General features: G+C 38.2%; 1 long non-coding RNA gene across 1 annotated transcript; it reads left to right on the top strand.

The window, feature by feature from the left end:
* Positions 1 to 4,229: 4,229 nt before the first annotated feature.
* Positions 4,230 to 6,762, top strand: LOC140013328 (uncharacterized). The gene is made up of 3 exons (XR_011820416.1): positions 4,230 to 4,409; positions 5,769 to 5,829; positions 6,569 to 6,762. It is a non-coding gene; the product is annotated as an uncharacterized lncRNA (long non-coding RNA).
* The last annotated feature ends 7,103 nt before the right edge of the window (positions 6,763 to 13,865 follow it).

Below are 13,865 nucleotides of genomic sequence, written 5' to 3'. Positions count from 1 at the left end.
GGATCATACAAAATACACAATATGATAATTATTCTAATTGTTTGATTAGGATTTTTATGAGATGAACAAATCTGGGATGAAATCTTCTTTAATTTAAAATATTTTTTGGGAAAAAGCTTTTCTTTTCTCTCTAGGGCGTCTCCTCGTTAGGGCTTGTTCTAGGGTTGCATGACTGCCCTTCAGCCGTCAACTGAGGGGCAAGGACTATCTCCTTCAGCAAAAATGTCTTTCTCCCAACTCTTCTCACAGCTGGCGACATCTCCTATCCAACTTCGGCCAGCGTCTGTTTACAAGGGTGACGCTGCGGTCATTTTCTCCAGAATAGATGCGGACAGACTTGCGGCGCCGTTTCGATGGGCTTTGGTTGGAAAATTCTCTCAATGGGTGACCTTCTTTGGAGGATACGTGAAAGTTCTTTGCTGCGTTAAATCTGAGAGACCACGTTTCCATTGGATTAATGGACTATAGGCATGTTCTGATCAAGTGCACCGCTGAAGTTGATTTTAACAGGATTTGGATGAGAGGGGTCTAGCAATTGGGATGCTATGCGTTGGACTAGGGAGTTTCATATGCATAGGGAGTCATCTCTGGTACTGGTTTGGGTGGCTCTTCCAACTCTGCCAATTCACTACTTCGACAAACACTCTTTGTTCTCCATTCTGTCTCCAGTAGGAAGACTCTTGTTCCTGGATTCGGCAATGGCTGCTGGGACGCGTGCTAGTGTGGCCAGGATGTGCATGGAGATCGATGTAGCGAAGCCTATCATATTGAGGGTCTGGGTGGCTATCGAAGGCGAGTCAGGTTTCTGGCAACGAATTGTGCCAGAGAACATGCCATCATACTATTCCTCTTGCTGGCGGTTGGGTCATCCACTTGAGGTGTGCAAGAAGAACCTGGTTGAGATGTCTCGGCACCAGCATAAGCAGCCCATGCGACTGCAACGTGGTCCATAGTCTGATGGAAATAATGCTCAGGTGTCGGCTTCTACTCCTGTACACAACCCAGATGCTAACAGAAACGCGACAAAGGAGGTTGTGGCTGCTTCTGAGCATACGCTACTCACTGGTGCGGTTAAGGACGGAGAGAGGCTACCAGGTGCAATTGAGAAGACTGTTGGGCCTACTGTGCTAGCCGAGGAAGGGCAAACAGCTCGGCAAGCGGCTGAGTCCAGTCGTTCTGGTGGAGACGATCTCGCTGCTGCGGTGGGAGGCGCAACCGAGGATACGGGTTTTGATGCACATGGATCCTTGGGTACTGGTGATGGGATGGAGGGGGCATTGGATAGGGAACATGGGGTAATTGGCGCCCAGCTGAAAGGTGAACATGGGCATGAGTGTGAGGGGAACCAGCTTCTAACGGAGCAAACTTTGGGAGATGGACAGCAACAGATGGCCGAGAGGCAGGTGGCCTCGCCGCACGGCACGGCGCTGGAGAGTCTCTATGTCGACTTGCATGGGGTGGAGGATGTCGCTTCCAGAGATCATGGGATAGATGAAGTTGATTTGCCAATTATTGCAGGAAATTTATCTCTAAAACTGATTGTTCCACGAGAGAGGTTGCTGGAATCGTTGATACACATTCTAAATATTGATCAATCAGTGGTGGCTGCGTGTGATTTAACGAGGGGGAAAGGTGTGCGGGCTTGCTTCCTATCCGATAGACAGTTACGGTCAGCGACATCATCCCAAAACTCGTTCTAGGTTCTTTCTCATGATTAGTGGCATATTTTGAAATATTAGAGGGGTAACTAAAGCCCCTAATCTAAGAAGATTGGTTAAACTAGTAAGGATTCATCATGTTCAGTTTGTTGTCATTTGTGAGCCAAAACTAGATGTGTCTAAAATTGAGTCCATTCGATTACGATTATTATTTGATTATGCATTTGTTAATCGCTCGGGTGATATTTGGGTATTCTACAGTAGTCCTTTTGTGTATTTGATTGTTGGTAGTTCGGATGAGCATATTTCCCTAGATGTTCAAAGTTCATTGCTCCCTAGTCCAATCGTCATGTCCTATATTCATGCAAAGTGCTCAGTGGAGGAACACTGAGAGTTATGGTGCAATTTATTACATGATAAGTCTAACTCTCTTCCTTGGTGTATTGGGGGTGACTTTAATGTCATATTGGCACCTCATGGAAAATTGGGGGGGGTCGTCCGTTTGCTATAGCGGAGGGGACGGACTTTATGTCCTTTATGGACGAGGCTGGGGTATTGGATGTCGGCTTTTCAGGAACTAGTTTCACGTGGTCTAATAATCGACGGGATAGAGTTAGGATTTCAAAGCGGTTGGACAGGTTTTTAGTCAATGGGGCATGCTTGGATCTTTCCGATGCCATTTCTGTGCTTCACTTGGCAAGACATCCCTCGAATCATGCACCGTTGAAGATTTCATTTGCGACTCGGTCAGATAATAAGCCACGGCCCTTCCGCTTTTTGAATGTCTGAACGACTAAACCAAAATTCTTGGAGATGTTTTGCTAGGCTTGGGATCAAGACGTGGGTGGGCCTCCATTGCGGGTTTTGTACTCTAAATTATTGGCAACAAGAAGGGCTATTCAGGTCTGGAACAAGCAACATTTTGGGAATGTGATCAATGCTGTGCGTACTGCGGAAGTGGCGGCTCAACGGGCAGAGGAGGCTACGGATCAGGATAATTCGGAGAAGTGTCAGGTTGAGCTCAGCAAGGCTCGAGCGGAGCTGTGGAATGCACTGTCAATATAAGAGCAGTTTTGGAGGCAAAAAACTAGGGTAAAATGACTCCGACAGGGAGATCGTAATTCAAGGTACTTTCATGCGGTAGTGAGGCAGAGACGGGTTCAAAGAATGATATACCGCATCAAAAAATCTAATGATGTTTGGGTGGACACGGATGCGGATATAGCAAGAGAGACAATAACATTTTTCTCTGACCTTTTCACGGGATCTTTGGAGTCGTCTTCCGATATGTTGCATCTCATTTCGTCTGCGATCTCAGGAGAGTACAACGGGAAGTTGGAAACAGTGCGTTCGATTGACGAGGTTTATCAAGTCGTGAGGTCAATAGATGGGGATAGTGCTGCTGGCGCAGATGGGTTCACAGGCAAATTTTTTACATTTGCGTGAGAAGTTATTATCCAAAATGTCTACAATGCGGTGCTCAGTTTTTTCTGTGGAACTGAATTGTCTCGTTTCATCACCTCTACCTCGATTGTGTTAATTTCAAAAGTACCAAATCCTCAGGATTTTCTCATTTTAGGCCCATCAGTATGTGTAATTTTTTCAACAAGTTGTTGTCCCGGATCTTAACGGATTGAGTGGCTGGTGTGTTGCCAAGAATTATTTCTCCCCAGCAAATAGGCTTTGTGAAGGGCCGCAATATAATGAAAAACTTTCTGCTAACTCAAGAAGTAGTATCGGGTATGGAGAAGAAGAATCGATGTGGCAATGTTATAACAACCCGAATATTAGGAGGTTGTTTGTGAAGAAAATATTAAAGTATATTTCTTCGGGTTTGATTTAAAACCTTATTTTGTTTTAAAAGACTAGAAACCCTAATGTTTTAATCAAAAACCCTAGTTTACTTGTGACTAAACGGTTTCTTAAATCTCTCATATTTTACTAGAGATCCTGATGTTAATTATTGAACTTGTAAATTCCTCACGTTTCCTTACAAAATTCTTTTTATTTGAAAATTATTATTTATTAAGGCCCTACTACCCAATTATTCAACAATAAGTGCAGATGAACCTGGAAATAGGGTTTTACACTTCAGTTTCAAGATTTGAGCAAAATTAGGGTTTTTCGATTTTTCCGCCGGATGAATTTTCGGTACTGGCCAAGGATCAATTTGATGATTAAAAGTGACTTTTAAGTGAAAAATCATATGTGAGTAGTAGCAATGATATAAGGTTAGAGTATGGGAAGAAAAAAAAACAGTAGTACGTGAGTTTTTAAGAAAAACGGCGCGAACCGGCGGGTCCCGCGCACTACCGTTTGAACGCACCACTGGACTACCACTTTCTTGCACCGCAAGCTCATTGATATTTGAGCCAAAATATCTTCTTATATTCAGCTAAGAAGGACCGAAATTTGTGGCTAAGAAGCAAGGGGAAGAAAGAGAAAAAATTAGTGGACAAGATTAGTCCAAGTGTTAGTAGAAATTTGTGGTCATAATTAACTCTAACCTTCTTACTTCTTATAAGACCAACACTTAGCTTCATTCCTCTTCATTTTGCTGCTGAAGAACCGTGAGTGAGAGAGAGGAAAAACAAGAGAGCAAACCTTCCATTTCATCTTCAAATCCAACAACTTAGTGAGAAAATAAACAAAGTAAACCGATTAAACTTGTTCTTGAGTGACTAAGTGTTGATTTGTGGTAAGTTTTTGAAGGAAGGAAGCTTGGACTACTCTTAGTGACCTCTACTCAAGGTAAGAGAGATTATCTCTCCAAGTTTTGCTTTTAATTTGGTTAAATTAAGATGGGCAACTTGATTTTATGGTGAGATTATGGATGATGAGCATGTTTTAGTAGTTTTCCCCAATTTATTTGATGAACTAGGGTTCCTGATTTTCTGCTCAAGTTGATGTATGATGCATGAATGTTGCAATTAAAGTTATATAAGGTTGTTTAGTGGTGATTGGAACCAGAAATTTGAGGAAACTACACTTGGAGCTAAAAATTCCAAATTTCTGGAAAATTTCCCAAGCATTCTGTCCGAAATTGTATCTGTATGTTAGAGGCCGAATTGGCCTTTGGTCAAAGAAGGAAAGTTGTAGAGAATGGTGTTTTATAGGTGCCTACAAAATTTCAGCTCAATCGGAGCAACGCAGAACGTGAAAAGTCTAAAATACCCCTACTGCTTTAAGAATTTCCCAGTAGTCCGTTTCTTCAGTTCAGTCCAGTTTATCACGATTTTTGACCAGGATCCATTCTGATTTAGCTCTGGACCAAAACATGAAAGTTGTAGTGCTCTGAAGTAGCTTTAAAATGCCTCTAAGAACACCTGATTCGGACTTGTGTACACTGAGTTATGTCCATTACAGTGTTCTGCATTTAAACAGCCGGTGAATTGATTTCAGGTTTGGTAATTGGAGAATTTGACCAATTTACATTAGAAACTGGATTAAGTGACCTTCATGAACATTGTAGCTCTGTGTCTTAGCTTCGAAACGGCATAGGTTACGCCTCAATCCGGTAAGCGTAGCCTCGGATATGTTATTTCCGCATTCGTACGTCAAATCTGTCTTGTGCTAAGTTGAATTTCTGCACTTGTAATTGTTGTGAATCTTGTTTTTATGATATTGTGAGCCTATGGAACGGCTTTTGGCTTGAATTGTTGAGATATGTGATGTTGGGTTGTGGTTGAGAAAAAAAAAATGAAGCCTAAATGGCTGGAAAATTAGGTAAACACAAAGGGCATGCTGCCCAAATTTACGCTCGAGGTCTAGAGAACTACTTGCAACTTGAGTAAGGGTTAAAAGTGATTACTGCTTGAACCATCTAGGGTACTTGAGTATTCTTGTTCCGAGGTATATAAGGAAGGACTTGGCCGAACTTGTACCCTTGAGAAATGAAATAATGACTATTTGAAATATGTTTCTCTTGTACTTTCGACTCGCATGGCATTTTCAAGTATAAATGTTACAAAGTTTTACCGTTTAAAAAGCGAGCAAGTGTTTCACGACTACTATCCGAGCGAATTTCAATTTCTTGATTTTATTGAACGAAACGTCTAAGTTTCGAATCTTAGTCATGTTTCAAAGTTCTCAAACTAAGTTTTATCGCAGATTTGGACTCCGAACCCGGAGTATAACCTGAAAGTGACCAGTAAAGGCACTATATCTTTTGGTGAGTGCTTTCAAATACCGAATTGCACTAGATACTTGAACTTGATACGTGACCAATATGAGTACATGTTATATACGTGAATTGATAGGGCAAGAGTGTACTTTATCGCACTTGCCCTTACGTGATATACTTGTTTATTGTTGCAATTGACTTGATATACTTGATTATGATGCGCGCACTTCCTGGAATTCCAGAAACCCTGTGGCGAGTTACTCTAGTCGAGCCGGCAAGGGTTTGGTCGATTGGGTAACGAACCCTGGGTCTCTTGTATTGTCGAGTGGAGTGATATCTCCTCGACTAATCGGTATACTCGAGTATTACCACCCATGTTCTTGAGGATTTTGGGCCCAGCTGGGGGTTGAACGGTGGACGGAGAGTCGTTTAAGTGGTGTTCTACTGGATTGGTTACTTACTTGAAAGTTGACGGAGTGTCAACTACTACGTGATCAAGCTTCTGGTAATGCAAAGGGGAATTTGGCTCCTGAGAGCCATCCGTATCCTTACGCTTTGGAATACTTATTGTTTGTTGGATTATTGTTTCTTTTGAAAAACTTTTACACTCGCTCATTTTAATATTGCTACTTGACGTGTTACTGTTCACATTTATGAACATTTCATGAACACTTTATGCTCGTTACTTGGCTATAACGAAAACTCGTACTTATAAATAATGGTCAATTTGCTATTTGGAACCTCACTGGGCTTTTAGCTCATTCCACTCCATTTGTTTTCCTTTCAGGGGTACGAGCGAGGTGCGAGATATGTAAAGTCTAGCATAGACTAGTTGTTTGATTTTTGACTTGTACTCGTGCTATTCCTCGAATAGAATGTTTTGTATTTGGATTGTATACGCCTTGAACCAGTTTGAGTATATTGAGACTTTGTACCTCGATTTCTATCAATGTAAATTATAAGCTTGAATTGGGAATGTTATTTATGGTTCATGGATGTGTGTACATGACTCGTTTGAGATAGGGAGTGAGTTCTGGCGAGAGCTGGGCAGGCGGTCTGCCGAACCCTTTGGTACGCCTTAGGGGGAGGTGGGGTCGTCACAAATGTGGTAATGAAACTTGAAATGTCTAAGGCGTATGACTGGGTGGAATGGTGTTCTATAATTGGTGTTCTGAGGAGGTTTGGTTTCGGAAAAATATTTATCCATCTGGTATGGCGGTTGCTATCTAATTTCTGATTTTCAGTCATTATAAATGGGTTTTCGTATGATTTCTTTAAATCTACGAGAGGGTTATGTCAGGGTGACCCATTATCGCCTGCATTATTCATTATAGGGGCTGAGATTTTGTCTAAAGAATTGAATAATCTCTTAGTACAATCGGGTTTCGTAGGTTTCAAAGTCCCATATGGATGTCCTTTTATAATTCATTTGGCATTCGCGGATGATGTGCTCATATTTGCAAACGGATCCTCCTCTTCTTTGAAGGCTACCATACAGGTACTGGAGGCATATTAAAGGTGTTCGGGGCAGCTGATAAATGTTCAAAAAAGTTGTTACTTAGTTCATCCATCGGTGTCACCGACAAGACGAAGGGTGATTGAACGCATCACCAGATTTGCCTGGCAATCCTTTCCGATATGTTATTTAGAGTTTCCGTTCTACTTTGGGAGGTGTAAGTCCTCATACTTTGGGGGCGTGTGTCAGTCCATTCTCGGGAGAATTTTGTCGTAGATATCAAGGTTGCTTTCTTTTGGAGACAAGATAGTTCTAATCAAGTATGTGTTGGTGTCGATGCCAGTGAATTTGTTGTCAGCTGCGGTGATTTCGGGTTCGGTATTTAGAACTACAAAAAAGGTCTGCTCGGCCTTTCTGTGGGGGTCATCACCCAAAAAGTCGAAGTTTCACTGGGTACGGTGATCTCAACTGTGTTATCTGGTTAAGGAGAGGGGAGTCGTGTTCCGGAGGTTCCGGGACGTCTATACAGCCTTTTCATGCAAGCTTTGGTGGAGCTTCCGAACGGGATCGTCATTGTGGGCGACGTTCATGAAAGCAAAGTACTGTAGATTGCTTCATCCGTGTCAGCTTGAAATCAGGGCAATGGACTCGACAGTCTGGCGGAGGATGGTGAACGTGAGCCGACAAGTGGAGCTCTCTATGTTATGGGTTGTCAAAGACGGGGCATGCCATTTTTGGTACGACAACTGGTTGGGTTGTGGTGCTTTGTTTCTCCGAGTTCCAGCTGTCCCAAATTTGTCGTTCCGAAATTTCATCATCAATGAGCACTGGAATGTAAATCTCTTATATCAGACACTGCCAAGGGAGATTGTGCCTTCCATTTTAGAGCATCCAATTCCGAAAGAAGGGGGTGCAGCTGAAGTCATTTGGATGCCCACGACATCTGGGAACTTCTCCCTAGTTTCGGCTTTTCGGGACGTTAGGCAGGCCCGTCACACGTCGATGGTGTGTGCTAGGATTTGGCATCCTCGGCTTCCTTCGAAAGGTCACGCCATTATCTCGGAGATCCAGTTCATGGGAGGGGTTCACTTCAAACAAGTGTTTCGAGGGCAGTCATTTTGTCAGTTGTATGATTGGTCGAATTTGTCTGCTGGTGGGTTTGCCTTCAAAGTTGTTCGCTAGGAGGCGAAGAAGATAGGGCGACTCATACTTAATATGGATGGCTGTTCTAAGGGTAATCCAGGAGTGGGTGGAGGTGGTGGGGTTCTTCGGGATTCAACTGGCCTACCTCTGATTGTCTTTTCGGCCTACTTTGGGGAAACTACATATCTTCGGGCAGAGGCTCGGGCGCTCCTTATTGGTCTTCAAACGTGTGTCCCTAGAGGGTTTGGGAATTTCTGTGTGCAATCGGATTCATTGGTTTTAGTTGGGATTCTTCAGCACTGCATTCAGTGTTCGTGGTAGATTCGACGAGAGGTCAGGTAGATTTGACAGTTCGTTGAGGATTCGGCTCGATTTTCGCACTGTTATAGGGAGGCTAACAAAGTTGCTGATACGTTGTCCAATGTGGGCGTATCTCATCCTGAGCAGCAAGTCAAGGTATATGAGTGCTTTAATACGTTCCTGAGGCTGGCTCGAGAGGCAACCCATCTGGATAGATTAGGGTTGTTTTTTATTCAGAAAATTAGGCGTATGTAAGCGGGATGTTTTGCCTCATTTCATGAATAAATAAAAAAGTGACCACTAAAAAAAATCATTCTAATTTAATTTTTTTACTTTAAAAAAAACCCTATTCTCGTTTTTAATGTAACCCTATTGACGTTTGCATTGCTTAACATACACGTGTGTGTATGTGTGTTTCATTTATTTGACATGTGGTATCATATCTTCCTTCAGACTATTGTTTAGCATGTTAAATGAGGATCGTGGCCTTACAAGTTCCAATTCAAATAAGTTTGCTTCTAGTTGAAACAATCGGAGAAATGATGCAAAGAAATTTAGACAAGGTGTAAACATGTAGCATCATGGGGTAAAAATTATAAAATGACTATTTTGCCCTTAGTTGTTCTGAAATGAAACTTGCTAGACTTGTTGTTGCATTCCATTTTTTAGAAAAATAAATTTTATGGGTTAGAAAAAATGGATTTTGATTAATTTTTTATTGGCAATTAGTTTTTTATTTTGGAGAATAAATAAGAAAAAAGAAGAGCTTAAAATGGGACTTAAAAGTGTTACAATTTGGGTCCAAAATAATAGTCTAAAAAGGGTTTTAAAAAAAATAGGAGTCGCCACTTGGTATCCAGTTTTGGTGTACCAAGTTACCTAAAAATATATTTTTAATAAAAAAAGATAAAACCCTTTTTAAACGACTCCAAGTAATTGAAAACAAGAGAAAAGAGTTCGGGAGTCACATTTCAAAAAAGAAAAAGCAAAGATTTGATAGAAATAAATCTAAAGCACCCTTTCAACTTAGTTAAGGCTAGTTGTGAGATTTAGTCGAAAATTTTCTTAATCCAACCTATAAATTTTATCACATTTGAATGTTTCTATATGGATGCAAATCTAAACTTAAAGGATATCGAAAGGGCCGAAATATCTTTTCAAAATTTAATTGGTACAAATCACATTAATTGTAATACCCAAAATGATTTTTAGAAGAGATCACGAATATGCAAAAATGAGACTCGAATAAAAGAAAAATTATAATATATAAATATATGTGACTTAAAGGAGAGAAATACAATATAACGGGTACGGGAGACTAAGATTCGTGACTCAATTTTCCTATTTATAGAGGGGTTGAGAGCATGCTAAGGTTAAAAAATGCCACACTCGTTCCTTTCTCATATTTGAAGGGTGACTCTCCTAATCTAATCAAGTAAATGAACTAGTCTATTTCTAATTTTCTAAATGGAATGCAAGTCTAAATGTCATGTTTCACGCACATAGGGATAAGGGAGATAATATATAGAGGAAATATCAAATAAGATGAGAAAATGAACCTAAAAGGAAAAACATACATAAAATGCGATGTCATGCAAAAATGTGATTCTAGCGCGTAGGCAGTCCTAAGGGTCTAGCGTTGGACTATCCTATATCTATAAGTTTTAACTAGTGTTGGACTAGTGAAAAATCAGGAAGAATGTCTACAACTAGCGTTGGATTAGTGTGGTGACGTCATGTATTTATTATAATAAAATAAATCATATAAAAGTATAATTAAAGCAAGTAAACACATAATATACATAGGACACATAACACATAAGTATATTTTTCTAGACGCAAATCCTAGTGACAGTGAATAAATACGGAAGCACACAAGCAAATAAACGCAAATAAAAACCTAATGTTATGAAACAATTGAATGGGAATGAATGTCCATTAAATTCTCTTATATTAAATTTTCCTGTGTCTATTGAATTCCCTCAAAGATAAAAAAGTTGGTATAGATGACGGTTTGGTTTTCCCATACAATCAATTTTGTAACCTCTCTTATATTTAGAGGTCAATCTTTTAGTTTTGTTATATTCGGTACTTCTATAAATAGAGGTAAACTTTGATCGTTTTGTGGGAATAAAAAATAGTTCACTACTTTTATCTATTTCTCTCTATTTTATTTTAGCCTACATCTTGTTATTTTATTAGTTTTATAACAAGTTATCAGCACCAGTCTGTACTTCTGAGCAAAGATGAAACACGAGACTCTGTCGAAATTCTGCTAGTGTCAAATCAACTGTTGGATATTTTCTCGAACAACTTTTGACTATATATTGAGGTAAATCTCTTACCCATAAACTTATTTCAATTTCTTATGGCTAACATTTGAATGATCGCAAAATACAAGTGCCGACTGCTGAGCGACCACTAAACACAAACATATACTATTTGACATCTTTGGTGTAATATTTCTCCTTCTAATTCTACTTATTTATTTTTAAAATTATTTGTTATAGATACTTATATTTTGATGCAATGAATTTTGGAGATGCTATTATAGAAAATCAATTATGTTTGAGGGTCCAGTTGTCCTTTGAAATATTTAAAGAAAAGGATTCGACCACCAGAAGATGGTCGTTCTTTAATGAAAAGATTTGACTACTAGAAGATGGTCATTATTTCAAAACCTGGTATGATAAATTTACTTATGGCTGCAAGTACACAATTCTGCTATGTTTAGAATTATTTCTTAGTTGAAAATAAGATTCTCTACATATTTCTCGAATATGCTCTTGTAGTAGCAATATTGAGAGAAAATTTGAGAAATATTCTATACTTATTGTATGCTAGTTCTAGTCCATTCTCAGAAGTGAATGTGACTAAATTTCAATTTACTAGTTATGGTTGTTGCCATGACCATGTTTTTTATAAATATGTATTTTACCATGACAAGAGAAAAAGTTACCACTTAAAGTGGGATAATAATGATAAGGACAAAAAAATAAGGATTCTAAAGATAAATATCCCGAAATACATTTGACAAATCAAAATTATAATAACATTTTCACATGACAAATTTTTTTAAACGCTCTGAAAGTGTATGATGATTGATTTAATTTACGATAGTAATTAACTCTTCTTCTTGAAGAAGAAATGGATGTTAAACATTTGAGATCAAAGGATTATGGTGATGATATTTGTCCTATAAGGATTATGGTGACAATGATATGTGTCTCATTAATAAGTGCTACTATATACACTATCTTCCAATAAGAGAGACAAACACAATCAGTGGTAGTGCTAAAATGATTGAAAGTTCTAGAATAGCCACTGCTATATTTCTCCCTGTAGGAGAAAAGTTTATGATAAATAAAGCACTACTTTTTATCATGTCTTGAAAAATTTATTGAATTTGAATATCTGTCAAAATGGATATCAAATTGAGACACTAATTGAGACAATAATAACGATCATGTTTAGAAATCAAGTGAGGTAAATGTTAATTATATCATAATAACCATTCGAGAGAAAAAATAGTTATCTATATAGTTGTCTTCATTCTCATTTGATTTATAATCATCAACTGCAGTAAATAAAAAGTTTACTGATCCCAATGGATATATAATTTGACAAAAGTGAGAATATTTGAGAGCCGACAAGTATTTATACATATCCTCTTTATATTATATATGGTTCCAAAAGAAATTTAAAATTTATGTCGGGTATGAATCACCTTTTATAATTAAATATTGTAAAATATTGATGGGTAATCTATTGAATGATTTATTTATTCTGATGAGCTACGATTCCCGACATTAGGGGGAAGAAAAGATTAATCGAAAGGAAATCATTTAAAAAATTGGATATCCTCGATCCTCATACAAAATAATGTGAACTGGAAGTTCAATAGATTATTCATTTGCAGAAAGTCGCAAACCAATTGTCAGATATATTTATCGATTCCAGAATAGTCATTAAATCAACTATTCCTGCAGGAAATACTCTGGTTAAAATTGATATCCCTGAAAGACATGTACAAGTACTACAAATAAATTTAAGGCCGGCCTACCTAAATAGGATATAAATTGATTTTAAATATATTCAAAAATTAAATAAATGTCATGACAAAATTCAATCTCTTGAAGAGGTCGCTCCTGAAGAGCCAACTCTAGAAAAGAATGAAATCACAAAAAATTTAATTGGAGTATAATGAAATGTAGCACTTGATATTATAGAAGTTGATGAGAATCATGAACCTAAATCGATTCATGAATGTCGGTATAGAAATGATTGGTTAAAATGGAAAGATGCGATCCAATCTGAATTGGATTCACTAATTAAAAGAAAAATTTTTGGATCTGTAATCAAAATACCTGAAGGTGTAAAGCCAGTAGGATACAAATGGGCATTTGTGAGGAAAAGAAATGAGAAAAATGAAATTATGAGGTATAAAGCAAGACTTGTAACCCAAGGATTTTCACAAAGATCTGAATTTGATTATGATGAAACGTATTCACCTGTAGTGGATGCTATCACATTTAGATATCTTATGAGTTTTGCAGTACATAAAAAACTAGATATGTATCTAATGGACGTTGTTACTGCATATTTATATGAAAACCTTGAAAATGATATTTATATGAAAATCCCCGAAGGGTTCAACATGCCTGAAGCATGCAAATCAAATCCTAAAGATATTTATTCTATTAAATTACAAAGGTTTTTGTATGGACTCAAACAATCTGGACGTATGTGATATAACCGCCTCAATGAATGTTTAACTAAAGAAGGTTATACCAATGATCCAATATGTTCATGCATTTTTATCAAGAAAAATAGATCAAACTTTGTGATAATTATTGTATATGTTGATGGTGTTAATTTAATTGGAACTCCTGAAAAGATCCAAAATGCTGTTGAATATTTGAAAAAGATATTTGAGATCAAAGATTTTGGAAAGACAAAATTCTACCTTGGTTTACAAATTGAGCATTTGAAAGGTGGAATTTTTGTCCACCAAATTGCTTATATCCAAAAGGCATTAAAGCGATTATATATGGATAAGGCACATACATTAAGTACTCCAATAGTCGTTAGATCATTGACCCTAATAAGGATCTTTTTAGATCACGAGAAGAAGATGAAGAGGTACTTGGTCATGAAATACCATATCTAAGTGCGATTGGTGCAC

This window comes from Coffea arabica, chromosome 8c (assembly GCF_036785885.1).
Source record: "Coffea arabica cultivar ET-39 chromosome 8c, Coffea Arabica ET-39 HiFi, whole genome shotgun sequence".
Lineage (NCBI taxonomy): Eukaryota > Viridiplantae > Streptophyta > Magnoliopsida > Gentianales > Rubiaceae > Coffea > Coffea arabica.
The sequence above is the reverse complement of the archived record's forward strand: the minus strand, read 5'-3'. Positions and strand labels throughout refer to the sequence as shown.